The sequence below is a fragment of the Mixophyes fleayi genome, unplaced genomic scaffold (assembly GCF_038048845.1).
Source record: "Mixophyes fleayi isolate aMixFle1 unplaced genomic scaffold, aMixFle1.hap1 Scaffold_63, whole genome shotgun sequence".
Taxonomy (NCBI): Eukaryota; Metazoa; Chordata; class Amphibia; order Anura; family Limnodynastidae; genus Mixophyes; species Mixophyes fleayi.
Window position 1 is genome coordinate 109,577 of NW_027448333.1, and position 27,400 is coordinate 136,976.

Sequence of the window (27,400 nt, forward strand, 5' to 3'; positions counted from 1 at the left end):
ATATATATATATATATATATATATATGTATATTATAAGGGCACAGTCGTGCCCTTATATTAAGGTTACATGTAAAAAACGTCATTTTCCCATTGGAAATTTGTGAGAGGGTGGGCAAGGTGTTTGAGGGTCTACATGTTAAAACGTATTAAAGCTATTAAACTGAAATTTGGCATGCGAATGGAGAACTATCCACAGGTGCCGCATGTGAAATTTTAGAAAAAAAGAATAAAAAATGACAATTTAGGAACAATCTAAAGTTCAAAAAAAAGTTCCACTTCCTGTTTTGCAAAAGTCGAAGTTTTTCTGTTTTTTTGGGAGAGTGTAACTCGGTGTACAGGGTGTTTAAAAACACGTGGTAAGTTTTGTTAGAAAGCTATTAGGGCTGAGGAGTGCCTTTGAGGGTTCACAAGTTTGTTACAGTTTTTTTACAATTTGGTAAAACATGCCCCATTTTAAAGATAGGGGATTTCAGAAAAGTTCATAACGTTGCGCATGTCAGATAGAGTCTTGTGCTGGGTGTACTGAAAATGGCTTCACTTGAGAGCACAAACATGGCTGACTGACCTTTCGCTAAGAAAAAATATTCTGTGAGCAGGAGAAATTAGCCACATTTGGGGGGGAGAGGGAGGGTGGCTGGGGTTTTGGGACTGAGAGGGGGCACACTATACTAGTATTAGCCCTGGCACCACTCTCATTTCACAGTTTATTAATCTCTCTGAGCAGTGCCAGAGCTGTGTTACAGAGACTGTTTAAACTTCCCTCCCCCTCAGTGACGTCAGTTAATTTATTCACTGCACTGAGCTGAGGGGCGGGAAATTTAAAAGTGCTCAGTTTCCTGCGGTGAATTAAAAACAAATTCACTTTTAACCCTAGTGCTGCCAGCCTACTGCTTGTTCCGTGAAAATCGGGGGAATAATTTGCGTGGGGTCCCCTGCGCTGGGCTGGATTCCCTAGGGAGTGGGGTCTGCCGAAAAAAACAATGGGCCCCCCCTAGGGACACCCAGCCCAGTGCTGATAGCACTAGAGCTCTTCCTACAAATCTGGGCGGTGGGTGTAGGGTAATAACGCCGATATAAATGTAAAAAAACAGACGCCATTTTGTTTTGTGGAGCTACAAGTCCCAGCCAGCCAGGTTGCCCTAAATAGTGTGGGCATGCTGCTACTTATATAACTACAAGCACCAGCATACCCAGGGCATGTTGGCACTTGGAGAACCACAAGTGCCAACATGTCCTGACACCCACAGCTTGCTGGGACCAATCAGATTCTAGCTATGATTTTGTAGAATGTTCTAAATAAATGACAGCTAGAATCTGATAGGTTGCTATAGGCAACATCTCCACTTTTCAAACCTGCCAGAAACTCACTAGCTTGATACATTTAAGCCCAGGAATGTTTTAGTGAAAATTATCGTATCAAAATAAATCACTCTGTATTGTGCAGGGAGCAGAGGATGGCTCCCTGTGTTGTGCAGGGGTCAGAGGAAGGCTCTCTGTGCTGTGCAGGGGTCAGAAGAAGGCTTTATGTATTGTGCAGGGGTCAGAGGATGGCTTTATGTAATGTGGAGGGGTCAGAGGATGGCTCTAAGTATAGTGGAGGGGTCAGAGGATGGCTCTATGTATTGTGGAGGGGCCAGAGGATGGCTCTATGTATTGTGCAGGGGTCAGAGGATGGCTCTATGTATTGCACAGGGGTCAGAGGATGGCTCTATGTATTGCACAGCGGTCAGAGGATGGCTCTATGTATTGTGCAGGGGTCAGAGGATGGCCTCTGTATTGTGCAGGGGTCAGAGGATGGCTCTCTGTGCTGTACAGGGTAAGAGGATGGCTCTCTGTGTTGTGCAGGGTCAAAGCATAGCTCTATTTATTGTGCAGCGGTCAGATGAAGATTGTCTTTATTATGGATTTCTCTATCATGTGTAGGGGTCACTAGAAGATTTTTTGTGTGGTGCAGGTTTCACTAAAAGGCTCTATTTTCTACAGAGATTGGAGAAGGCTCTTTGAATTGTGAAGAAGGCTTTATGTATTGTGAAGGGGTCAGAGGATGGCTCTATGTATTGTGCAGGGGTCAGAGGATGGCTCTATGTATTGCACAGGGGTCAGAGGATGGCTCTATGTATTGCACAGCGGTCAGAGGATGGCTCTATGTATTGTGCAGGGGTCAGAGGATGGCCTCTGTATTGTACAGGGGTCAGAGGATGTCTCTCTGTGCTGTGCAGGGGTCAGAGGATGGCTTTATGTATTGTGCAGAAGTCAGAGTATGGCCTCTGTATTGTACAAGGTCAGAGGATGGCTCTATGTATTGTGCAGGGGTCAGAGAATGGCTCTATGTATTGTGCAGGGGTCAGAAGATGGCCTCTGTATTGTGCAGGGGTCAGAAGATGGCTTTATGTATTGTGCAGGGGTCAGATGATGGCTATATGTATTGTGCAGGGGTCAGAGGATGGCCTCTGTATTGTGCAGGGTCAAAGCATAGCTCTATGTATTGTGCAGGGGTCAGAGGATGGCTCTCTGTGCTGTGCAGGGTCAGAGGAAGGCTCTATGTATTGTACAGGGTCAGAGGATGGCTCTCTGTGTTGTGCAGGGTCAAAGCATAGCTCTATGTATTGTGCAGGGGTCAGAGGATGGCTCTATTTATTGTGCAGCGGTCAGATGGAGATTGTCTTTATTATGGATTTCTCTATCATGTGTAGGGGTCACTAGAAGATTTTTTGTGTGGTGCAGGTTTCACTAAAAGGCTCTATTTTCTACAGAGATTGGAGAAGGCTGTTTGAATTGTGAAGAAGGCTTTATATATTGTGCAGGGGTCAGAGGATGGCTCTATGTATTGTGCAGGGGTCAGAGGATGGCTCTATGTATTGCACAGGGGTCAGAGGATGGCTCTATGTATTGTGCAGGGGTCAGAGGATGGCTCTATGTATTGTGCAGGGGTCAGAGGATGGCTCTATGTATTGCACAGGGGTCAGAGGATGGCTCTATGTATTGCACAGCGGTCAGAGGATGGCTCTATGTATTGTGCAGGGGTCAGAGGATGGCCTCTGTATTGTACAGGGGTCAGAGGATGTCTGTCTGTGCTGTGCAGGGGTCAGAGGATGGCTTTATGTATTGTGCAGGGGTCAGAGTATGGCCTCTGTATTGTACAGGGTCAGAGGATGGCTCTATGTATTGTGCAGGGGTCAGAGGATGGCTCTATGTATTGTGCAGGGGTCAGAGGATGGCCTCTGTATTGTGCAGGGGTCAGAAGATGGCTTTATGTATTGTGCAGGGGTCAGATGATGGCTCTATATATTGTGCAGGGGTCAGAGGATGGCCTCTGTATTGTGCAGGGGTCAGAGGATGGCTCTCTGTGCTGTGCAGGGTCAGAGGATGGCTCTATGTATTGTACAGGGTCAGAGGATGGCTCTCTGTGTTGTGCAGGGTCAAAGCATAGCTCTATGTATTGTGCAGGGGTCAAAGCATAGCTCTATTTATTGTGCAGCGGTCAAATGAAGATTGTCTTTATTATGGATTTCTCTATCATGTGTAGGGGTCACTAGAAGATTTTTTGTGTGGTGCAGGTTTCACTAAAAGGCTCTATTTTCTACAGAGATTGGAGAAGGCTCTTTGAATTTTGAAGAAGGCTTTATGTATTGTGCAGGGGTCAGAGGATGGCTCTATGTTTTGTGCAGGGGTCAGAGGATTGCTCTATGTATTGCACAGGGGTCAGAGGATGGCTCTATGTATTGTGGAGGGGTCAGAGGATGGCTCTATGTATTGTGCAGGGGTCAGAGGATGGCTCTATGTATTGCACAGGGGTCAGAGAATGGCTCTATGTATTGCACAGCGGTCAGAGGATGGGTCTATGTATTGTGCAGGGGTCAGAGGATGGCCTCTGTATTGTACAGGGGTCAGAGGATGTCTCTATGTATTGTGCAGGGGTCAGAGGATGGCTCTATTTATTGTGCAGGGGTCAGAGGATGGCCTCTGTATTGTACAGGGTCAGAGGATGGCTCTATGTATTGTGCAGGGGTCAGAGGATGGCTCTATGTATTGTGCAGGGGTCAGAGGATAGCTCTATATATTGCACAGGGATCAGAGGATGGCTCTATGTATTGCACAGCGGTCAGAGGATGGCTCTATGTATTGTGCAGGGGTCAGAGGATGGCCTCTGTATTGTACAGGGGTCAGAGGATGTCTCTCTGTGCTGTGCAGGGGTCAGAGGATGGCTTTATGTATTGTGCAGGGGTCAGAGTATGGCTCTCTGTATTGTGCAGGGGTCAGCGGATGGCTCTATGTATTGTGCAGGGTCAGAGGATGGCCTCTGTATTGTACAAGGTCAGAGGATGGCTCTCTGTGCGGTGCAGTGGTCAGAGGATGACTCTATGTATTGTGCAGGGGTCAGAGGATGGCCTCTGTATTGTACAAGGGTCAGAGGATGGCTCTCTGTGCTGTGCAGGGGTCAGAGGATGGCTTTATGTATTGTGCAGTGGTCAGATGATGGCCTCTGTATTGTGCAGGGGTCAGAGGATGGCTCTATGTATTGTGCAGGGGTCAGAAGATGGCTCTATGTATTGTGCAGGGGTGAGAGGATGGCTCTATGTATTGTGCAGGGGTCAGAGGATGGCCTCTGTATTGTGGGGTCCCCTGCCCTGGGCTGGATTCCCTAGGGAGTGGGGTCTGCCGAAAAAACGAGCGGGCCCCCCCTAGGGACACCCAGCCCAGTGCTGATAGCACTAGGGCTCTTCCTACAAATCTGGGCGGTGGGTGTAGGGTAATAACGCCAATATAAATGTAAAAAACAGATGCCATTTTGTTTTGTGGAGCTACAAGTCCCAGCCAGCCAGGTTGCTCTAAATAGTGTGGGCATGCTGCTACTTGTATAACTACAAGCACCAGCATACCCACGGCAGCCAGGGCATGTTGGCGCTTGGAGAACCACAAGTGCCAACATGTCCTGACACCCACGGCTGGCTTGGACCAATCAGATTCTAGCAGAGGATGGCTCCCTGTGTTGTGCAGGGGTCAGAGGAAGGCTCTCTCTGCTGTGCAGGGGTCAGAAGAAGGCTTTATGTATTGTGCAGGGGTCAGAGGATGGCTTTATGTAATGTGGAGGGGTCAGAGGATGGCTTTAAGTATAGTGGAGGGGTCAGAGGATGGCTCTATGTATTGTGGAGGGGCCAGAGGATGGCTCTATGTATTGTGCAGGGGTCAGAGGATGGCTCTATGTATTGCACAGGGGTCAGAGGATGCCTCTATGTATTGCACAGCGGTCAGAGGATGGCTCTATGTATTGTGCAGGGGTCAGAGGATGGCCTCTGTATTGTACAGGGGTCAGAGGATGTCTCTCTGTGCTGTGCAGGGGTCAGATGATGACTTTATGTATTGTGCAGAAGTCAGAGTATGGCCTCTGTATTGTACAGGGTTAGAGGATGGCTCTATGTATTGTGCAGGGGTCAGAGGATGGCTCTATGTATTGTGCAGGGGTCAGAAGATGGCCTCTGTATTGTGCAGGGGTCAGAAGATGGCTCTATGTTTTGTGCAGGGGTGAGAGGATGGCTCTATGTATTGTGCAGGGGTCAGAGGATGGCCTCTGTATTGTGGGGTCCCCTGCCCTGGGCTGGATTCCCTAGGGAGTGGGGTCTGCCGAAAAAACGAGTGGGCCCCCCCTAGGGACACTCAGCCCAGTGCTGATAGCACTAGGGCTCTTCCTACAAATCTGGGCGGTGGGTGTAGGGTAATAACGCCAATATAAATGTAAAAAAACAGATGCCATTTTGTTTTGTGGAGCTACAAGTCCCAGCCAGCCAGGTTGCTCTAAATAGTGTGGGCATGCTGCTACTTGTATAACTACAAGCACCAGCATACCCACGGCAGCCAGGGCATGTTGGCGCTTGGAGAACCACAAGTGCCAACATGTCCTGACACCCACGGCTGGCTTGGACCAATCAGATTCTAGCTATGATTTTGTAGAATGTTCTAAATAAATGACAGCTAGAATCTGAAAGGTTGCTATAGGCAACATCTCCACTTTTCAAACCTGCCAGAAACTTTCTCGTAGCTTGATACATTTAAGCCCAGGAATGTTTTAGTGAAAATTATCGTATCAAAATACATCACTCTGTATTGTGCAGGGAGCAGAGGATGGCTCCCTGTGTTGTGCAGGGGTCAGAGGAAGGCTCTCTGTGCTGTGCAGCGGTCAGAAGAAGGCTTTATGTATTGTGCAGGGGTCAGAGGATTGCTTTATGTAATGTGGAGGGGTCAGAGGATGGCTCTATGTATTGTGGAGGGGTCAGAGGATGGCTCTATGTATTGTGCAGGGGTCAGAGGATGGCTCTATGTATTGCACAGGGGTCAGAGGATGGATCTATGTATTGCACAGCGGTCAGAGGATGGCTCTATGTATTGTGCAGGGGTCAGAGGATGGCCTCTGTATTGTACAGGGGTCAGAGGATGTCTCTCTGTGCTGTGCAGGGGTCAGAGGATGGCTTTATGTATTGTGCAGAAGTCAGAGTATGGCCTCTGTATTGTACAGGGTCAGAGGATGGCTCTATGTATTGTGCAGGGGTCAGAGAATGGCTCTATGTATTGTGCAGGGGTCAGAAGATGGCCTCTGTATTGTGCAGGGGTCAGAAGATGGCTTTATGTATTGTGCAGGGGTCAGATGATGGCTATATGTATTGTGCAGGGGTCAGAGGATGGCCTCTGTATTGTGCAGGGGTCAGAGGATGGCTCTCTGTGCTGTGCAGGGTCAGAGGAAGGCTCTATGTATTGTACAGGGTCAGAGGATGGCTCTCTGTGTTGTGCAGGGTCAAAGCATAGCTCTATTTATTGTGCAGGGGTCAGAGGATGGCTCTATTTATTGTACAGCGGTCAGATGGAGATTGTCTTTATTATGGATTTCTCTATCATGTGTAGGGGTCACTAGAAGATTTTTTGTGTGGTGCAGGTTTCACTAAAAGGCTCTATTTTCTACAGAGATTGGAGAAGGCTCTTTGAATTGTGAAGAAGGCTTTATATATTGTGCAGGGGTCAGAGGATGGCTCTATGTATTGTGCAGGGGTCAGAGGATGGCTCTATGTATTGCACAGGGGTCAGAGGATAACTCTATGTATTGTGGAGGGGCCAGAGGATGGCTCTATGTATTGTGCAGGGGTCAGAGGATGGCTCTATGTATTGCACAGGGGTCAGAGGATGGCTCTATGTATTGCACAGCGGTCAGAGGATGGCTCTATGTATTGTGCAGGGGTCAGAGGATGGCCTCTGTATTGTACAGGGGTCAGAGGATGTCTGTCTGTGCTGTGCAGGGGTCAGAGGATGGCTTTATGTATTGTGCAGGGGTCAGAGTATGGCCTCTGTATTGTACAGGGTCAGAGGATGGCTCTATGTATTGTGCAGGGGTCAGAGGATGGCTCTATGTATTGTGCAGGGGTCAGAGGATGGCCTCTGTATTGTGCAGGGGTCAGAAGATGGCTTTATGTATTGTGCAGGGGTCAGATGATGGCTCTATATATTGTGCAGGGGTCAGAGGATGGCCTCTGTATTGTGCAGGGGTCAGAGGATGGCTCTCTGTGCTGTGCAGGGTCAGAGGATGGCTCTATGTATTGTACAGGGTCAGAGGATGGCTCTCTGTGTTGTGCAGGGTCAAAGCATAGCTCTATGTATTGTGCAGGGGTCAGAGGATGGCTCTATTTATTGTGCAGCGGTCAAATGAAGATTGTCTTTATTATGGATTTCTCTATCATGTGTAGGGATCACTAGAAGATTTTTTGTGTGGTGCAGGTTTCACTAAAAGGCTCTATTTTCTACAGAGATTGGAGAAGGCTCTTTGAATTGTGAAGAAGGCTTTATGTATTGTGCAGGGGTCAGAGGATGGCTCTATGTTTTGTGCAGGGGTCAGAGGATTGCTCTATGTATTACACAGGGGTCAGAGGATGGCTCTATGTTTTGTGCAGGGGTCAGAGGATTGCTCTATGTATTGCACAGGGGTCAGAGGATGGCTCTATGTATTGTGGAGGGGTCAGAGGATGGCTCTATGTATTGTGCAGGGGTCAGAGAATGGCTCTATGTATTGCACAGCGGTCAGAGGATGGGTCTATGTATTGTGCAGGGGTCAGAGGATGGCCTCTGTATTGTACAGGGGTCAGAGGATGTCTCTCTGTGCTTTGCAGGGGTCAAAGGATGGCTTTATTTATTGTGCAGGGGTCAGAGGATGGCCTCTGTATTGTACAGGGTCAGAGGATGGCTCTATGTATTGTGCAGGGGTCAGAGGATGGCTCTATGTATTGTGCAGGGGTCAGAGGATGGCCTCTGTATTGTGCAGGGGTCAGAGGATGGCTCTCTGTGCTGTACAGGGTAAGAGGATGGCTCTCTGTGTTGTGCAGGGTCAAAGCATAGCTCTATTTATTGTGCAGCGGTCAGATGAAGATTGTCGTTATTATGGATTTCTCTATCATGTGTAGGGGTCACTAGAAGATTTTTTGTGTGCTGCAGGTTTCACTAAAAGGCTCTATTTTCTACAGAGATTGGAGAAGGCTCTTTGAATTGTGAAGAAGGCTTTATGTATTGTGAAGGGGTCAGAGGATGGCTCTATGTATTGTGCAGGCGTCAGAGGATGGCTTTATGTATTGTGCAGGGGTCAGAGTATGGCCTCTGTATTGTACAGGGTCAGAGGATGGCTCTATGTATTGTGCAGGGGTCAGAGGATGGCTCTATGTATTGTGCAGGGGTCAGAGGATGGCCTCTGTATTGTGCAGGGGTCAGAGGATGGCTTTATGTATTGTGCAGGGGTCAGAGTATGGCCTCTGTATTGTACAGGATCAGAGGATGGCTCTATGTATTGTGCAGGGGTCAGAGGATGGCTCTATGTATTGTGCAGGGGTCAGAGGATGGCCTCTGTATTGTGCAGGGGTCAGAAGATGGCTTTATGTATTGTGCAGGGGTCAGATGATGGCTCTATGTATTGTGCAGGGGTCAGAGGATGGCCTCTGTATTGTGCAGGGGTCAGAGGTTGGCTCTCTGTGCTGTGCAGGGTCAGAGGATGGCTCTATGTATTGTACAGGGTCAGAGGATGGCTCTCTGTGTTGTGCAGGGTCAAAGCATAGCTCTATGTATTGTGCAGGGGTCAGAGGATGGCTCTATTTATTGTGCAGCGGTCAGATGAAGATTGCCTTTATTATGGATTTCTCTATCATGTGTAGGGGTCACTAGAAGATTTTTTGTGTGGTGCAGGTTTCACTAAAAGGCTCTATTTTCTACAGATATTGGAGAAGGCTCTTTGAATTGCGAAGAAGGCTTTATGTATTGTGCAGGGGTCAGAGGATGGCTCTATGTATTGTGCAGGGGTCAGAGGATGGCTCTATGTATTGCACAGGGGTCAGAGGATGGCTCTATGTATTGTGGAGGGGTCAGAGGATGGCTCTATGTATTGTGCAGGGGTCAGAGGATGGCTCTATGTATTGCACAGGGGTCAGAGGATGGCTCTATGTATTGCACAGCGGTCAGAGGATGGCTTTATGTTTTGTGTAGGGGTCAGAGGATGGCCTTTGTATTGTACAGTGTCAGTTGATGGCTCTATGTATTGTGCAGGGGTCAGAGGATGGCTCTATGTATTGCACAGCGGTCAGAGGATGGCTCTATGTATTGTGCAGTGGTCAGAGGATGGCCTCTGTATTGTACAGGGGTCAGAGGATGTCTCTCTGTGCTGTGCAGGGGTCAGAGGATGGCTTTATGTATTGTGCAGGGGTCAGAGGATGGCTCTATGTATTGTGCAGGGGTCAGAGGATGGCTCGATGTATTGTGCAGGGGTCAGGATGGCCTCTGTATTGTGCAGGGGTCAGAGGATGGCTCTCTGTGCTGTGCAGGGTCAGAGGATGGCTCTATGTATTGTGCAGGGGTCAGAGGATGGCTCTATGTATTGCACAGGGGTCAGAGGATGGCTCTATGTATTGTGAAGGGGTCAGAGGATGGCTCTATGTATTGTGCAGGGGTCAGAGGATGGCTCTATGTATTGCACAGGGTCAGAGGATGGCTCTATGTATTGCACAGCGGTCAGAGGATGGCTTTATGTTTTGTGCAGGGGTCAGAGGATGCCTCTGTATTGTACAGGGTCAGTTGATGGCTCTATGTATTGTGCATGGGTCAGAGGATGGCTCTATGTATTGTGAAGGGTTCAGAGGATTGCCTCTGTATTGTGCAGGGGTCAGAGGATGGCTCTCTGTGCTGTGCAGGGTCAGAGGATGGCTCTATGTATTGTACAGGGTCAGAGGATGGCTCTCTGTGTTGTGCAGGGTCAGAGGATGGCTCTATGTATTGTGCAGGGGTCAGAGGATGGCTCTGTTTATTGTGCAGCGGTCAGATGAAGATTGTCTTTATTATGGATTTCTCTATCATGTGTAGGGGTCACTAGAGGATTTTTTGTGTGGTGCAGGTTTCACTAAAAGGCTCTATTTTCTACAGAGTTTGGAGAAGGCTCTTTGAATTATGAAGAAGGCTTTATGTATTGCGCAGGGGTCAGAGGATGGCTCTATGTATTGCACAGGGGTCAGAGGATGGCTCTATGTAATGTGGAGGGGTCAGAGGATGGCTCTATGTATTGTGCAGGGGTCAGAGGATGGCTCTATGTATTGCACAGGGGTCAGAGGATGGCTCTATGTATTGCACAGCGGTCAGAGGATGGCTCTATGCATTGTGCAGTGGTCAGAGGATGGCCTCTGTATTGTACAGGGGTCAGAGGATGTCTCTCTGTGCTGTGCAGGGGTCAGAGGATGGCTTTATGTATTGTGCAGGGGTCAGAGTATGGCCTCTGTATTGTACAGGGTCAGAGGATGGCTCTATGTATTGTGCAGGGGTCAGAGGATGGCTCGATGTATTGTGCAGGGGTCAGAGGATGGCCTCTGTATTGTGCAGGGGTCAGAGGATGGCTCTCTGTGCTGTGCAGGGTCAGAGGATGGCTCTATGTATTGTACAGGGTCAGAGGATGGCTCTCTGTGTTGTGCAGGGTCAAAGCATAGCTCTATGTATTGTGCAGGGGTCAGAGGATGGCTCTATTTATTGTGCAGCGGTCAGATGAAGATTGTCTTTATTATGGATTTCTCTATCATGTGTAGGGGTCACTAGAAGATTTTTTGTGTGGTGCAGGTTTCACTAAAAGGCTCTATTTTCTACAGAGTTTTGAGAAGGCTCTTTGAATTTTGAAGAAGGCTTTATGTATTGTGCAGAGGTCAGAGGATGGCTCTATGTATTGTGCAGGGGTCAGAGGATGGCTCTATGTATTGTGCAGGGGTCAGAGGATGGCTCTATGTATTGCACAGGGGTCAGAGGATGGCTCTATGTATTGTGGAGGGGCCAGAGGATGGCTCTACGTATTGTGCAGGGGTCAGAGGATGGCTCTATGTATTGCACAGGGGTCAGAGGATGGCTCTATGTATTGTGCAGGGGTCAGAGGATGGCTCTATGTATTGCACAGGGGTCAGAGGATGGCTCTATGTATTGTGGAGGGGCCAGAGGATGGCTCTACGTATTGTGCAGGGGTCAGAGGATGGCTCTATGTATTGCACAGGGGTCAGAGGATGGCTCTATGTATTGTACCGGGGTCAGAGGATGTCTCTCTGTGCTGTGCAGGGGTCAGAGGATGGCTTTATGTATTGTGCAGGGGTCAGAGTATGGCCTCTGTATTGTACAGGGTCAGAGGATGGCTCTATGTATTGTGCAGGGGTCAGAGGATGGCTCTATGTATTGTGCAGGGGTCAGAGGATGGCCTCTGTATTGTGCAGGGGTCAGAAGATGGCTTTATATATTGTGCAGGGGTCAGATGATGGCTCTATGTATTGTGCAGGGGTCAGAGGATGGCCTCTGTATTGTGCAGGGGTCAGAGGTTGGCTCTCTGTGCTGTGCAGGGTCAAAGGATGGCTCTATGTATTTTACAGGGTCAGAGGATGGCTCTCTGTGTTGTGCAGGGTCAAAGCATAGCTCTATGTATTGTGCAGGGGTCAGAGGATGGCTCTATTTATTGTGCAGCGGTCAGATGAAGATTGCCTTTATTATGGATTTCTCTATCATGTGTAGGGATCACTAGAAGATTTTTTGTGTGGTGCAGGTTTCACTAAAAGGCTCTATTTTCTACAGATATTGGACAAGGCACTTTGAATTGTGAAGAAGGCTTTATGTATTGTGCAGGGGTCAGAGGATGGCTCTATGTATTGTGCAGAGGTCAGAGGATGGCTCTATGTATTGCACAGGGGTCAGAGGATGGCTCTATGTATTGTGGAGGGGTCAGAGGATGGCTCTATGTATTGTGCAGGGGTCAGAGGATGGCTCTATGTATTGCACAGGGGTCAGAGGATGGCTCTATGTATTGCACAGCGGTCAGAGGATGGCTCTCTGTATTGTGCAGGGGTCAGAGGATGGCCTCTGTATTGTACAGGGGTCAGAGGATGTCTCTCTGTGCTGTGCAGGGGTCAGAGGATGGCTCTATGTATTGTGCAGGGGTCAGAGGATGGCATCTGTATTGTGCAGGGGTCAGAAGATGACTTTATGTATTGTGCAGGGGTCAGATGATGGCTCTATGTATTGTGCAGGGGTCAGAGGATGGCCTCTGTATTGTGCAGGGGTCAGAGGATGGCTCTCTGTGCTGTGCAGGGTCAGAGGATGGCTCTATGTATTGTACAGGGTCAGAGGATGGCTCTCTGTGTTGTGCAGGGTCAAAGCATAGCTCTATGTATTGTGCAGGGGTCAGAGGATTGCTCTATTTATTGTGCAGCGGTCAGAGGATGGCTTTATGTTTTGTGCAGGGGTCAGAGGATGGCCTCTGTATTGTGCAGGGGTCAGAAGATGGCTTTATATATTGTGCAGGGGTCAGATGATGGCTCTATGTATTGTGCAGGGGTCAGAGGATGGCCTCTGTATTGTGCAGGGGTCAGAGGTTGGCTCTCTGTGCTGTGCAGGGTCAAAGGATGGCTCTATGTATTTTACAGGGTCAGAGGATGGCTCTCTGTGTTGTGCAGGGTCAAAGCATAGCTCTATGTATTGTGCAGGGGTCAGAGGATGGCTCTATTTATTGTGCAGCGGTCAGATGAAGATTGCCTTTATTATGGATTTCTCTATCATGTGTAGGGATCACTAGAAGATTTTTTGTGTGGTGCAGGTTTCACTAAAAGGCTCTATTTTCTACAGATATTGGACAAGGCACTTTGAATTGTGAAGAAGGCTTTATGTATTGTGCAGGGGTCAGAGGATGGCTCTATGTATTGTGCAGAGGTCAGAGGATGGCTCTATGTATTGCACAGGGGTCAGAGGATGGCTCTATGTATTGTGGAGGGGTCAGAGGATGGCTCTATGTATTGTGCAGGGGTCAGAGGATGGCTCTATGTATTGCACAGGGGTCAGAGGATGGCTCTATGTATTGCACAGCGGTCAGAGGATGGCTCTATGTATTGTGCAGGGGTCAGAGGATGGCATCTGTATTGTGCAGGGGTCAGAAGATGACTTTATGTATTGTGCAGGGGTCAGATGATGGCTCTATGTATTGTGCAGGGGTCAGAGGATGGCCTCTGTATTGTGCAGGGGTCAGAGGATGGCTCTCTGTGCTGTGCAGGGTCAGAGGATGGCTCTATGTATTGTACAGGGTCAGAGGATGGCTCTCTGTGTTGTGCAGGGTCAAAGCATAGCTCTATGTATTGTGCAGGGGTCAGAGGATTGCTCTATTTATTGTGCAGCGGTCAGAGGATGGCTTTATGTTTTGTGCAGGGGTCAGAGGATGGCCTCTGTATTGTACAGGGTCAGTTGATGGCTCTATGTATTGTGCAGGGGTCAGAGGATGGCTCTATGTATTGTGAAGGGTTCAGAGGATTGCCTCTGTATTGTGCAGGGGTCAGAGGATGGCTCTCTGTGCTGTGCAGGGTCAGAGGATGGCTCTATGTATTGTACAGGGTCAGAGGATGGCTCTCTGTGTTGTGCAGGGTCAGAGGATGGCTCTATGTATTGTGCAGGGGTCAGAGGATGGCTCTGTTTATTGTGCAGCGGTCAGATGAAGATTGTCTTTATTATGGATTTCTCTATCATGTGTAGGGGTCACTAGAGGATTTTTTGTGTGGTGCAGGTTTCACTAAAAGGCTCTATTTTCTACAGAGTTTGGAGAAGGCTCTTTGAATTGTGAAGAAGGCTTTATGTATTGCGCAGGGGTCAGAGGATGGCTCTATGTATTGCACAGGGGTCAGAGGATGGCTCTATGTATTGTGGAGGGGTTAGAGGATGGCTCTATGTATTGTGCAGGGGTCAGAGGATGGCTCTATGTATTGCACAGGGGTCAGAGGATGGCTCTATGTATTGCACAGCGGTCAGAGGATGGCTCTATGCATTGTGCAGTGGTCAGAGGATGGCCTCTGTATTGTACAGGGGTCAGAGGATGTCTCTCTGTGCTGTGCAGGGGTCAGAGGATGGCTTTATGTATTGTGCAGGGGTCAGAGTATGGCCTCTGTATTGTACAGGGTCAGAGGATGGCTCGATGTATTGTGCAGGGGTCAGAGGATGGCCTCTGTATTGTGCAGGGGTCAGAGGATGGCTCTCTGTGCTGTGCAGGGTCAGAGGATGGCTCTATGTATTGTACAGGGGTCAGAGGATGGCTCTATGTATTGTGCAGGGGTCAGAGGATGGCTCGATGTATTGTGCAGGGGTCAGAGGATGGCCTCTGTATTGTGCAGGGGTCAGAGGATGGCTCTGTTTATTGTGCAGCGGTCAGATGAAGATTGTCTTTATTATGGATTTCTCTATCATGTGTAGGGGTCACTAGAGGATTTTTTGTGTGGTGCAGGTTTCACTAAAAGGCTCTATTTTCTACAGAGTTTGGAGAAGGCTCTTTGAATTGTGAAGAAGGCTTTATGTATTGCGCAGGGGTCAGAGGATGGCTCTATGTATTGCACAGGGGTCAGAGGATGGCTCTATGTATTGTGGAGGGGTTAGAGGATGGCTCTATGTATTGTGCAGGGGTCAGAGGATGGCTCTATGTATTGCACAGGGGTCAGAGGATGGCCTCTGTATTGTACAGGGGTCAGAGGATGTCTCTCTGTGCTGTGCAGGGGTCAGAGGATGGCTTTATGTATTGTGCAGGGGTCAGAGTATGGCCTCTGTATTGTACAGGGTCAGAGGATGGCTCGATGTATTGTGCAGGGGTCAGAGGATGGCCTCTGTATTGTGCAGGGGTCAGAGGATGGCTCTCTGTGCTGTGCAGGGTCAGAGGATGGCTCTATGTATTGTACAGGGTCAGAGGATGGCTCTCTGTGTTGTGCAGGGTCAAAGCATAGCTCTATGTATTGTGCAGGGGTCAGAGGATGGCTCTATTTATTGTGCAGCGGTCAGATGAAGATTGTCTTTATTATGGATTTCTCTATCATGTGTAGGGGTCACTAGAAGATTTTTTGTGTGGTGCAGGTTTCACTAAAAGGCTCTATTTTCTACAGAGTTTTGAGAAGGCTCTTTGAATTTTGAAGAAGGCTTTATGTATTGTGCAGGGGTCAGAGGATGGCTCTATGTATTGCACAGGGGTCAGAGGATGGCTCTATGTATTGTGGAGGGGCCAGAGGATGGCTCTACGTATTGTGCAGGGGTCAGAGGATGGCTCTATGTATTGCACAGGGGTCAGAGGATGGCTCTATGTATTGTACCGGGGTCAGAGGATGTCTCTCTGTGCTGTGCAGGGGTCAGAGGATGGCTTTATGTATTGTGCAGGGGTCAGAGTATGGCCTCTGTATTGTACAGGGTCAGAGGATGGCTCTATGTATTGTGCAGGGGTCAGAGGATGGCTCTATGTATTGTGCAGGGGTCAGAGGATGGCCTCTGTATTGTGCAGGGGTCAGAGGTTGGCTCTCTGTGCTGTGCAGGGTCAAAGGATGGCTCTATGTATTTTACAGGGTCAGAGGATGGGTCTCTGTGTTGTGCAGGGTCAAAGCATAGCTCTATGTATTGTGCAGGGGTCAGAGGATGGCTCTATTTATTGTGCAGCGGTCAGATGAAGATTGCCTTTATTATGGATTTCTCTATCATGTGTAGGGGTCACTAGAAGATTTTTTGTGTGGTGCAGGTTTCACTAAAAGGCTCTATTTTCTACAGATATTGGAGAAGGCACTTTGAATTGTGAAGAAGGCTTTATGTATTGTGCAGGGGTCAGAGGATGGCTCTATGTATTGTGCAGAGGTCAGAGGATGGCTCTATGTATTGCACAGGGGTCAGAGGATGGCTCTATGTATTGTGGAGGGGTCAGAGGATGGCTCTATGTATTGTGCAGGGGTCAGAGGATGGCTCTATGTATTGCACAGGGGTCAGAGGATGGCTCTATGTATTGCACAGCGGTCAGAGGATGGCTCTCTGTATTGTGCAGGGGTCAGAGGATGGCCTCTGTATTGTACAGGGGTCAGAGGATGTCTCTCTGTGCTGTGCAGGGGTCAGAGGATGTCTCTCTGTGCTGTGCAGGGGTCAGAGGATGGCTCTATGTATTGTGCAGGGGTCAGAGGATGGCATCTGTATTGTGCAGGGGTCAGAAGATGACTTTATGTATTGTGCAGGGGTCAGATGATGGCTCTATGTATTGTGCAGGGGTCAGAGGATGGCCTCTGTATTGTGCAGGGGTCAGAGGATGGCTCTCTGTGCTGTGCAGGGTCAGAGGATGGCTCTATGTATTGTACAGGGTCAGAGGATGGCTCTCTGTGTTGTGCAGGGTCAAAGCATAGCTCTATGTATTGTGCAGGGGTCAGAGGATTGCTCTATTTATTGTGCAGCGGTCAGAGGATGGCTCTATGTATTGCACAGGGGTCAGAGGATGGCTCTATGTATTGCACAGTGGGAAGAGTGGGTGTCATGTGAGAGAACCTGGTTGGCAGTGGGAGGGGCATGTAATAATTTAGGGGGCAGGGTGGCATGTGATAGAGAATTGTTAGTGGGCAGAGGGTGGGTGATTTCACATTTAGATTCATAGAATTTGAAAATTATCAATATTTTTACTTTACACAAAACCCATGAAATTCCATAGACACAAAACCTTACGTCCTAATGTCCAATTAAGGTTCCTTACACACCATCTAAAATGTAAGAAAACTATTGAAACTCTTCCACTCAAACTCCAAAAAGCAATAAAATTATGACAATTAAGGCAGAAACATTAATGGACATGTTACTTGCTCAATACAGACAGGGTATGCCATCACATCCTGTGGTTAGCTGCAGATTCAGCACTATCATGGAGTGAGATTGCTGTTACTCACAAAATGGTGGAGCTGCTAATTCACAGATTTGTGTGTTCACTGGAATTAGAGATGGTCACTGACCCCCGTGTTTTGGTTTTGGATTCGGTTTTGGATCTGGATTACCGTTGTGTTTTGGTTTTGGTTTTGCAAAACCGCCATTGCATGTTTTTGTTTTGGTTTTGGTTTTGTTTGGTTTTGTTTTGCTATTTTTTTGGAAAATCCATGTTTTTGGGCCTAAATTAACCCAATTTAGTGCTCCAACTGTTTTAGAGACAAGTAATCTAATTGTTGAGGTAATAAGTCATCCAAAAAAACAGTTTAATTCTTCGTTGGTAGGCCTATTCTACACACAAAACAGATTGTCTTCCTCTCCATCTATGCATATTGGCAATGCAGCCATCGTCTTTGAATGTATATTATACCCTACACTTATAGTTAAATATGTAAAGAAATGGAAAAAGCCAGTTTGGTTTCTGTCTCTCTCAAGGCCCCCCTCCACTTGTATAAAATACCAAAAAATTCAGCCATTATAGACTGTACAATATCAATTGACATGGAGAAAGCCAGTTTGGTTTCTGTCTCTCTAGGCCCCCCTCCACTTGTATAAAATACTAAAAAATTCAGCCATTATAGACTGTACAATATTAATTGACATGGAGAAAGACAGTTTGGTTTCTGTCTCTCTAGGCCGCCCTCCACTTGTATAAAATACCCAAAAATTCAGCCATTATAGACTGTACAATATTATGAAAAATGGACAAAGCCAGTTTAGGGTGACTCTGTCTATGACACCCTACCCTTAAGGATAAATTGCCCTAACAGCAGCCTTTCAAGATGGTATGTGATATGGAAATGCCACAAGTCCCTTTCCTCTTTGGGGGTAGATTGCACCCTACACTTACATAGAAAGTTTTAAAAATATGTTATCGGCATCATCTTCAGCTTAATCCTCACCCTCATCAGTGTGTACGTCATCATCACAGACTATCAATTCATCGCCGCTTGAATCCGCCATTAGAGAACAGTCAGTGCTTGGATGTCTTGGATGGTGAAGGCCTTCCTCGTGGAAGATGTAGTTCATTTTTCTAAACATCATTTTCTCCACATTTTTGGGAAGTAACCTTCTACGGCGATCACTGACTAAGTTCCCTGCTGTGCTGAACACTCGTTCAGAGTACACACTGGAGGGTGGGCAGCTTAGGTATTGCAAAGCAAGTTTGTACATGGGTTTCCAAATGGCCTGCTTTTCTTCCCAGTAAGGAAAGGGACTGTCTGACATTTCCATATCAACTACCTCTTGAAAGTAATCCTCCACCATCCTTTGCATGTTTATACTCATATTGGATGGAGTTATGGGCAAAGTGACACATTTTTTTGAAAAATCCTTCAAACCAGCCCAGATGTTAAATTGTTCTGGTCTGCCCCCTGTGTCTTCCCTGCTTCTTTTTGGAAATTTAATTTTTTACGAGCAACAGCTTGAGAAAGTGAAGGAGGACACGTCGTCAAGCCGAGGCCCAGTTCAGCGGCCAACTTGCAGAGCAATAGCTCCTTGCAAAAGTTCACATCTCGCTCATTTACAAGTAAAGACTCAATGTAGGTTTTAAACCTTGGATCAAGCACAGTGGCCAAAACGTACTGATCCGAGTTCAAGATCTTAATAACTCGAGGATCATTGGGAAGCGAATTAAGTACTTGATCGACAAGGCCAACATACTTTGCTGAATTGCTTGCTTTCTGCTCCTCCTTCATTTTCTCAAGCTGCTTTTCCAATAGTCTAATTAAAGGAATGACTTGGCTCAAACTAGCAGAGTCTGCACTCACCTCACATGTCACAACTTCAAATGGTTTCAGCACCTTGCACAGCACTGAAAGGATTCCCCACTGTGCAAGAGTGAAATACATCCCCCCTCCTTTCCCAATGTCATGGCTTGTGCAATATGCTTGGATGGCTTTGCGCTGTTCCTCCATCCTCTGAAGCATGTACAGGGTGGAATTCCACCGAGTTACCACCTCTTGCTTAAGTTGGTGGCAGGGCAAGTTAAACTGCTCTTGGAGCTGCTGTAATCTCCTACATGCTGTGGCTGAATGCCTGAAATGGCCTGAAATTTTACGGGCCACCGAAAGCATCTCCTGCACCTCACGGTTATTTCGTAGGAAGCTCTGCACCACCAAGTTGATGGTGTGAGCAAAACAGGGAATATGTTGGAAATCACCCAGCTGTAATGCTCGCACTATATTGTTGGCGTTATCTGAAATGACATACCCTGGGGAGAGTCCGAGTGGTATAAGCCATGCATCAATCACATCTCTCCGTTTGCGTAACAAATTGTCAGCCGTATGCCTGTTACTGAAGCCGGTGATACAAAGAGTGGCCTTCCTGTGACAAATGTTACATAGTGGTGTACATGCTGCTGCTGTTCCTGCTGGTGAAGGTGAATGACCAACCCAGTGGGCTGTCACAGTCATATAGTCTTTGGTTTGGCCACTTCCACTTGTCCACATATCTGTGGTTAAGTGAACAGTGGGCAGAATGGCATTTTTCAGCGCAATCTCTACATTTTTACACACTTTTTGGTATAGTTGTGGAATAGCTTTACGGGAGAAATGGTGTCGCGATGGAATTCTGTAACGCGGACACAAAACCTCAATTAACTGTGAAAAACCAGCTGCGTTTATTGTGGCGATTGGACGCAGATCTAACACTAACATTGCAGCCATGGCGTCTGTGATTCGCTTGGCGACTGGGTGACTGCTGTCATATTTGCTTCCCCTCGCAAATGATTGTTTCACAGTTAATTGCTGAAATGTAGGACTGCTCATTTTATTAACCTGCCTCTGGGATGACGATTCACCCCCAGCAGCAGCAACAGCAGCAGCAGGACTAACGCTTTCTTCAGAGGAATCAATAATAGTGCCGGAGTCATCCAGCCTTAAGTGGGATGCCGGGCTAACTCCGAGCGCTACTGAGGATATTGATGAGGATGGTGTGGTGGGTGTATTTTGTAGCCGTCGGTATGTCGGTGAGCGGAGGGTCTTAGCTGATGAGGGGGTGCTTGTATTCTTTTGGGAAGAACTTTCAGCTTTTCCCAACACTTTGCTATGAACTCTCGTTAAATGGCGTAACATAGACGAGGTTCCAAGATGGTTAAGGTCCCTCCCTCGACTGACTGTGGCTTGACATACATTACAAATGGCTATACAATTGTTGTCTGGATTTGGGTAGAAATAATTCCACACATAAGAAGTGGATTTTTTTGTTTGTCCACAGGGATTGTTGTCATTTGTGAATCAGAGCAAATATTCTCCTGTAATGCCTCACTGTTATCTTGCAGCTCGGCTTTGACGCGTAACAGTAGTTGTGCACCAATTGTAGGCTGGGTAACTTTTTGGGATCTGCCACTAATAGCCAAAGGTGAAGGCCTCATTCTCTCTTTGCCACTGCGTGTGTAGAATGGCATGCTTGCAATTTTTTTTTTATCGTCACTTAACTTTTGCTCAGTTACACTTCTTTTTCGCTTCAATACAGTAAATTTTTTTTTGGTTTTTGTTTTTTGCACTAATTTGAAAACACTCTGTTGTTTGACATCGCCTTGGCCAGATGACGTACTGGGAACACTAACATCAGGACTGGTGACAGAACCTGGTTGCTCATTCAGATCATATGTGGACTGCTTTGAATCCATTCTGAGCGCAAACCACTGGGGAGTGCTAAAAATTATTTGGTAGATACTGCTGACAGATATGACTTTTGACAGCCAGAAATATTAATGCACAATTAGGGAGGACACCCCAAAAGCACTGAGGAGTGCTAAAAATTATTTAGTAGATACTGCTGACAGATATGACTTTAGACAGCCAGAAATATTAATGCACAATTAGGGAGGACACCCCAAAAGCACTGAGGAGTGCTAAAAATTATTTAGTAGATACTGCTGACAGATATGACTTTTGACAGCCAGAAATATTAATGCACGATTAGGGAGGACACCCCAAAAGCACTGAGGAGTGCTAAAAATTATTTAGTAGATACTGCTGACAGATATGACTTTCGACAGCCAGAAATATTAATGCACAATTAGGGAGAACACCCCAAAAGCACTGAGGAGTGCTAAAAATTATTTAGTAGATACTTTTGACAGCCAGAAATATTTATGCACAATTATGGGGGACACCCCAAAAGCGCTGGGGAGTGCCAAATATTAAGAAAAAATAATAAACCTCTATCCTCCTCTCTGCACTAGCGATTTTGGTTAGAGCAATTGCAAGAACAATATTGTATTCTCTGTCCCTGCTCTAATTAGCCTATGACTACACCCTGCTCTCTCCCTCTGTCAAATGGCGATGGATTGCTGTGGAGCATGTATTTATAAAGTTGAAGTATCGCGAGAACCGAGCCCCGAGATCCGACGACGTCACGATGACGTTCGGCCTCGACTTGGATTCGGAACGGGCGGGAGAGTACCGAGCTGCTCAGCTCGGTACTCGGATACCCAATGTTCGGGTGGGTTCGGTTCTCGGAGAACCGGACCCGCCCATCTCTAACTGGAATACACACATGCAGTACTATTATATTTTCTTAGTTTAGTTTTATCATAGTTTAGGGCCTGCGTGTCTTAGAAAGAGAAGGACCGGTGCTAGGGTCCACGGCGCCCTAGGCATTTTTAAAAAAGCGGCGCCCCCCCCCCGCAAAAATCGCCGCCCCCCCCCCGCAAAAATCGCCACCCTCCTCCCTCCTCTCCTTACCTTGTCTCACCACCGCCGCCTCTCTGCTCCGTCTCCTCCCCTCCACTCACTGACACTAGTAAGTGGAGGGGAGGAGACGGAGCAGAGAGGCGGCGGCGGTGACAAAATACCCTCTTCCCCCCTCCCCGTGCATCTGAATGCTGTGCGGCGGCCGTGACAGGTATGGTCAGCGGTCGCCGCACAGTTTTAAAGTCTTTTAGTATTCTGTGGCGTTCTCCAGGCGCCCTCCAGAGCCCGGCGCCCTAGGCAAGTGCCTAACCATGCCTAAAGGGAGCGCGGGGCCTGAGAAAGAGACATTAGAGCAACTTCATAAAAAGGTAGAACTACAAAATTACATTACAGTTAAATTACATTAAAATGGTGTATAAGCCTCTGCTTAGTTTGGTTTTCAGTGAGCAATATTTGCCATTTCATTCTTTTACAAGCTCTAAGCGAACTTTTAAGGATACATAAAGCCAACAAGACTTTATCGGAAAATATTTTTGCAAACTGCAAAATAGTGTAATCCAAATGCACAGAGAGATTTCTCTGCAGGGATCTGTCAGCTGCAGGAACCATATTTGGTGAGGAGGCATGTATTGCAGATATCTTCTAGGAGCAGGCACAATATTGGAGGGAGGATTGCTCTACAAGGATCTGTCAGGAGGGGTTAGTATGTTGAATGGAGGGATGCTCTGCAGGGGTCTGTCAGCTGCAGGGAGTGTTTTGGGTGGAAGAATGCTCTGCAGGATTCTTTCGGGAGCAGATACTGTTTGGTGATGAGCTATGTTCTGCAGGTATCTTCTTGGTGCAGGCACAGTCTTGGAGGGAGGAATGCTCTGCAGGGGTATGTCAGGAGCAAGTATTGTTTTTCGGGAGGAGGGATATTCTGCAGGAATCTGTTGGGAGCAGGTACAGTGTTGGTGGGAGGAATGCTCTGCAGGGATCTGTCAGGAGGGGGTAGTATGTTGAGTGTAAGAATACTCTGCAGGGGTTTGTCAGCAGCGGGGAATGTTTTGGGTGGAGGGATGCTCTGCAGGGATCTTTCGAGAACAAATACTTTTTGGTGATGAGCTATTTTCTGCAGGTATCTTTAATGAACAGGCACAGTCTTGGAGGGAGCAATACCCTGCAGGGTTTTTGTAGTTCTGCTTTTTTATTGCTCTAATGTCTCTTTCTAAGACAGGCAGGCCCTAAACTACGATAACGCTAAACTAAGAAAATGTAATAGTACTGCATGTGTGTATTCCAGTGAACACACAAATCTGTGAATTAGCAGCTCCACTATTTTGTGAGTGACAGCAATCTCACTCCATGATAGTGCTGAATCTGCAGCACATTCTCTCCTCTTGTCCCTGTATCAATACATTCCCCTCCACTCTCCCATCATCCCTGTAGTGACACATTTCCCCCTGCAAGTTACTTGTCTGCCCTCCCTGTCTCCTTAGTAGTGAGACTTAGGGGTATATTTATAAATAAAAGAGAGATGTTGTCTAAAGCAACCAATCAGATTCTAGCTTTAATTTATTTAGTACATTCTACAAAATGACAGCTAGAATCTGATTTTCATTTTTGCTTTTGAAAAACCATACTAAGTGAAACACGCATATTATATATTTTAATGAATTTATACCAAAATTGAACATTCTGGAGTGCCCCCTGATTTTCACACCTTGTTTCTTCTTCTCCTTTTGATGTAAAGTTTTCATGTGTTTCTGTGCACCCTTTAGGATACCAGGTATATTGATATCCTGAATCTCTGATACTGTATAAATCCACTTAAGGATGTTTCAGTAATACTATCCTGTTATGGTTCAATCTTTTCATACTGTAAAATACTGTACTGTATTAGGATTTAGTTTAGTTTCAGCTGCTAAGCATTTGTGCTGTAAGCTTTTAAGTATGTTTTTATTTCTACTATATCCTTAATTTACAAGCATCATTCATGTCATGCTAAACTTACCACAGTACATTTTCCTAATAACTTAGAACTCGGACTCACCTGTTGCATACGCTATTTACATTTTAGGATGAAGACCTGTTGCAACTTCATGGGACTGTTGGTTTTAAAGATTTTATTGAAAAGAAAGGCTACAGAAAACCAGAGGTGAGCCCACAATTCCTAATTACTTGTGATCTAATGTTTTATTCTGCAAAATAAAGGGAAAAGGTCATTAAAATTATGGGTTGGACAGTTTGCTCCACCCACTCCCAAATGATTTACGCTCCCAATTTATTTTGACATGATTATTTTTACACAGCTCTTCCAGTGCACTTTTGATTGGATGTACTGTTGTTTAAAGTAAGGAAAAATAGCATATAAACTCACTTATAGCGGCAGATTTAATTAATTGCATTGTCCCGCTGCATACACTATTGGTTTTTACAGTGGAGAAATTTCTGCTCATTTTTTGCTTGTATATACTAACTGCTGGTTCAAATCATTCAGGAACAAATATCTGTATGTCTAGTTGTTATCCACTGGCCAGTGTTGCATATTTTATGGTTCATTTTTAATAAAGTGTTTATATATATTTATCACCCACGGATGGTTGTATATTGATTGTGTGTATCAGTCATCAGCGCTGTTTTCTGTTGTGAGGAACAAATATTAGCCTCAAATATTCAAAAACCAAGTTGACTACTGGACACAGGCTATTAAAAAATCCACTTAGGAATGATTGTGTGCTATAAATAGAGTAAATTGAGGTTGCAACATAGGATGGTAGTTCTCCGGTGCTCGGTATGAATGCATATGTTTGCAAGAAAGCTCCAAATGCCATTAATGTGATAAGAAGTACAGAGTTGTGATGAAATACCAAAGCGCTCAAAATTCAGTCTGTTACTAACAAGTACAAATGTAGCAGTATAGCTGATACAATATAACGATGTACGCAAAGGTTGTAGCCAAAATCCCATGCAGACACATATATCAATCAATTGTATTATAAAAACTTAACACATTTCATTGCTGCATCAATTTCATCAGAAGTATCATAGTTTACACCCATTATTTAAACTTTAGACAATTAATCAAAATTGACTTTTAAAATAATTAAGAATATGTAAAAAAAAGTGCTAAAAGAGCAAGTTGATCTACAAAAAACTAGCTAGATACTACGACCATCAATAGTCCAGTTTATATAGAAACACAAGGCATATAAATATAACAGCCATAGAACACCAGGATCGCACTGAAGGGGCTACCCAAAATATATTGGTTCTCAAATGGACTCATATAGCGGTTGACAAATCTTGACGCAATCTTGGTAGCCATTTCCATGCCAAGGACCTGTAAAAAAAAATAATTACTGAAAATAAAATAATTATTTGAGTAATGAAATCAGCCAGATCCCAAATGAAATTACACTTGCTCTCAGAGATCACACCACATGAAGCAAGGAAGTGATGAACTGCTAATATACCCTCCTTGTGTTTGATGTTTGTATACTGAGCCTGTGCATTACATGTAACCCATTGATATCCAGGCCTCCATTGGAAGCAAGAGATCACTTCTGTGGTCTCTATTAGGTAAGATCTCAGAGAGACAGTGCTGCAAATGTAGTCAACATAAAATGAAATGTGGGAAGTAAGTGACTGAACACACAAAATGATAGGACATTCTGGTGGATTGATAGGATTTATGGGTTTTCGGAAGGTGAAAATAAATGAGAGTGAAGAGGTATTTGACAAAGTAAAAATCCTGACTTGGATATCACTCCCCGCAATTGCAGCACCTATAAGGCTTTCAAGGTTAGACTAATAAATCAAGGTGGGATCATTTTCAAATTATTTTATAATCTAATGTCATTTAAGTGACATTTATCTTCATTTTGGTAATCCTTCTGTCGCCTGAAAAATATTATGACCCAGTTTGTCATCAGCTTTAATGAGAATGGAATCATCAGAAGAAAGTTGGAGCTCTGTTTATTTTTACTTTGGTCTTTCAAACAGATCTAAAATTGTGTAAAATGTACCTTATAAAAACTTTCAATAAAAGGACCACTAAGGGATAAATATTTTATATAATTGTACACTTGGACTTAATATTGTCCACACTTGAATATAAAACTTTGCTCTGAGACTAATTTTTCATCTGTGACTCAGATTAAACCTTTGGGTAAACTGCATTACCCATAGTTACGTTTTTAATATTGTATATTATTAAAATGTATTAATAAATATTATTAGCAGAGAAGTTATTGATCTAAAACAAGTCTAAGTTAGTGCTGTGAATCAGCATATTTCAATCCATCACACCACTTTCTAAACTACCCTTGTGTAGAAGGAAATTTAGATTATTTTATATAATTATTAATATAATTTCCAAACCTAGGTGTTTTATTAAAGTGTTCTTCCAGCAAATTAGCTGAACAAATGACCTCTGCCAAAACACTGGAAATCAACACCTTGAAGTAGACTTTCTTTGTTAAGAGTATAATGAATTGCAATAGCTCATCTAGTATAGTACACAATTTATCACAAGTACACCTGTGTTAGATTACATTTTGCTCCTTTAACTGCTGTAATCCAAAATAAGTATTTGTTTTATTTTATATTGATAATGTTTGTTTGTTTGTTTTCAGTTTCTGGGCAAAATATTCCTTAAGAATGATTCTGTCCCTTCAGAAAGCACAATTCCAACAGAATGTAGAACAGCTTCTTCCGCGAGAAATTCTTGGTACCGGTCTTGTTCAGCCTCCACCCATGAAGACAGTATAATAAACTGATCAACATCTCCATGCCACATACCTTTGATTTAGATTGAATATTAAACCTTTGTAGGGTTAATGTATAATTTGATCTGTTTCTGTATGCAGCCACAGGGAAATGGCTAAAAAGGTTAAAGTACATGGACTACAAATATCTTAGAATAGCAACATTTAGTTAGCAGGAAGACAGTGATACAACCATAAAGTGTAATAGTGTGACAAAATGCAATAGTTATGTTCTACTTTATAATCTACTGTAATATTAGTTCTGATTTAATAACATGGAAACATCTGGTGTATAAAAAATACAATAAAATGCACACTCTGATTTTTCATAGCAACATTTTATTTAAAGTTAAGTGCATTGATTTATGTCCTCTCTCCTCCATAACAAATATTAAAATACACAGCGTGCAACTCTCAGTCTATGGGGCAAAGGCCTAAAAACATACTTGCCAACTCCCGGAAACTTGCTTCGTGACTGGAGGGTGGGAGGGGGTGGGGCAAGGCTAATCGCGCCATTTTGGCCCCAAACCCGCAAAACTGTGCTGTATGTCGCGGGGGCGGGGCCAAAATGACGCGATTGACGCGATTCTCGGTGAAATCTTGGATCCGGGAGAAATGCCAGCTCCCCCGGTAGCCCGGGAGACTGACCGGAATTTCGGGAGTCTCCCGGACTTTCTGGGAGAGTTGGCAAGTATGCCTAAAAAGCACCAGTGGTCAAGTACAGCATATCAGCTATTGTCTTTCAACTT

General features: G+C 45.5%; 1 pseudogene; it reads left to right on the forward strand.

The window, feature by feature from the left end:
- Nucleotides 1-26,747, forward strand: part of LOC142135151 (protein FAM47E-like) — a 50,818-nt pseudogene extending 24,071 nt beyond the window's left edge.
- Nucleotides 26,748-27,400: the final 653 nt, after the last annotated feature.